Source organism: Hevea brasiliensis, chromosome 6 (assembly GCF_030052815.1).
Source record: "Hevea brasiliensis isolate MT/VB/25A 57/8 chromosome 6, ASM3005281v1, whole genome shotgun sequence".
Taxonomy (NCBI): Eukaryota; Viridiplantae; Streptophyta; class Magnoliopsida; order Malpighiales; family Euphorbiaceae; genus Hevea; species Hevea brasiliensis.
Genome location: NC_079498.1, coordinates 99,200,374 through 99,202,836, shown reverse-complemented (window position 1 = coordinate 99,202,836; position 2,463 = coordinate 99,200,374).

The following is a 2,463-nucleotide window of genomic DNA, read 5'->3' as shown; positions in this document are numbered from 1 at the left end:
CTCTCTCTTTGTTTTGACTAACTTGACAAGTAGAAAAGTTAATGGGAGGAATTAAATAGCTCACAAACTAAAAGTAGAGAGATTAAATAACATATTTTTTAAAATAAAAAGATTAAATAATTAGTTTTGTTAAAATATAAGTATTAAAAAATAATTTTTCTAATTAAAAAAATAAAAAATGTAAAATGATTTTTTTTAAAAATGTTTTAAAGCCTTTTTCAATGTCAAGGAGCAGGAAAAGTTAGGTAAATTCATTGCTTGTTATGGACTTTTTGAATTCATTGTCATATAAATCATATATAAATTTAAAATATAAAAAAATAAAATATAGTAGTGATGAACATTTATCGACTAGAATTAATAAATGATAAGTTTTAAATATTATTACATAAAATTAATTTCATTTGGTTATTGCAGGAAAGACAAGCCAAAAAGGAGAAAATACAACTTTGTGTATGATAACTAAAAGCATATATAAAGTGAAACTTAATGTTAATCGCAGGCATGACAAGCTCCAATTTCTCTTCGCCACAACAATCTTCATCACTTCCCACATCTTTTTGCTATCAAGAAATAGAGCACAAGTTTAATATTTAAAAATAAAAAATAAATTTATTAATTTTTATGCACAAAGAAAAAATAATTTTGTTATTTACATCATTATTCAACAATTTTTGATTTTTTTTATTCGTCTAACTTTTATTAAGACTTAAATTTGAAGCCTCAAGTTGCTGAAGATTATTTCAATATTGCTGCTCACATCATTATTCAAATTATATATAGTTAAATTAGAGGTGAACCATGCCCTTTAGCTCCCAAGAACTAGATGGAAAAATTATATATATTAACGATAAACATTTGAGCAGTCAGCATGGTGCACTGCCCGCATGAAGATTTTCCACGGATTTTACCCATAGTTTCCAAATGATTAAGAAAATGTGAAATTTGAACGATCGTAAACCTTGTGATAAGAGGCTCCTGCAGGGCCAACTTTTCTCCTGTGTTCCTGCAAGCTAGCTAGCTAGGTGGACTAATCATGCACATTTTTCCTAGCCCAAGTTAATCCATCAGAGCTTCAGCTACTAATAAATGTGTTTGTGTGTGCTTGGCTTTGAAGAAATGAACAATTCCCATGGCAATAGAAAGAAAATAAAAGCCGACCAAATTAACCTACCAGTATAGCAGGCGTCAATTATGAGGTGGGCAAGGACGGGGATTATATATCGGGAGTTGAGTGCATGAGTTAGGGCCAGAAGGTGGCACCGGCTGCTTCATAGTATTTGCAGTGAACCATGGGTTTTCTCCATCCAAAGGTCTTGAAGCAGCAACCCCACTTAAAATCAGCAACAAAAGGATCATCCCTTTTGTTATGATGAGAAAGAAAATTTTCCTACCCTCTGTATCACCATACATATTTTCTAGCCGGAGGGGGAGGGAGAGGGGGCGGGGTGTGTCTTAGAGATGATATACACGGGGTGGGAGTGGGAGAAGCTTAGAGATGATATATAGATGAATGCCGTATATATTATTTTTCAATTATCTTATCACGTTAACTTTGAAACTAAAAATAAAAAATTAAGATTTAATTTTACAAATTCTTTTATTTAAATCAGTTTATTATAAATTTAAAATACACGGTATATATGATAAATTTAAAATATAAAATATATGATGAAATTTATTTATTAAATATATAAATTTTATATATCTATATCATTTATGATAAATTCAGCGTTGATAAAAATTTACCCTAGTGGTACCGGAAAGTGAATGCACTATAAGATTTTTGTCTAAGATTCGCTTGGCATTCCCTTGCCTTCTATTGAATGTTTCACTTTTGGACAAATGTTTCACTTTTTGCGTAGGATTGGGTTTGAGAATATGTTTATGTAATGCCAAGTATAAAAAATCCACATAAAGACTTTTTTTTTTAACAAGAAAATAAAATTATGGAGGTTAATGGGTGTTTGGTATAAGTGATTTAGTACTCTTATTTCTTAAGTAATTAAGGTTGAGTATTCGGTTTTTATAATGAAGACGATACTCATTGAGTGCACTTCACCTCTTAGAGGGTCAATCCAATGCAAGTAAAATTATTCGTAATTCATTAGATTAGAGATACTATATAAAATAAAAAAAAATTATAAAAAAAAATAAAAAACAATCAAATAGTTTTCATCTAAAGTTTAATAGAGTTGAATTTTGACAAGAAAAGGCATTTAATTAAAGTAAAGCATAGAATTTTTTTATTAATTATTTATATATATAAGAAGTGAAACATAGAATTCATGCCATCACTCAGTTAAAGTATCAATTTATTTTTTTTTAATAAATTTAAACATTCTTTTCTCTATTTTTTCTTTTTATCCATGCATGTAGTCAACTATTTGAGTAGAGGAGAGAGAAATCAATAATTAAATCATGCTCTAGAACATATAAAAATAATCACTGGATTGGACTTAC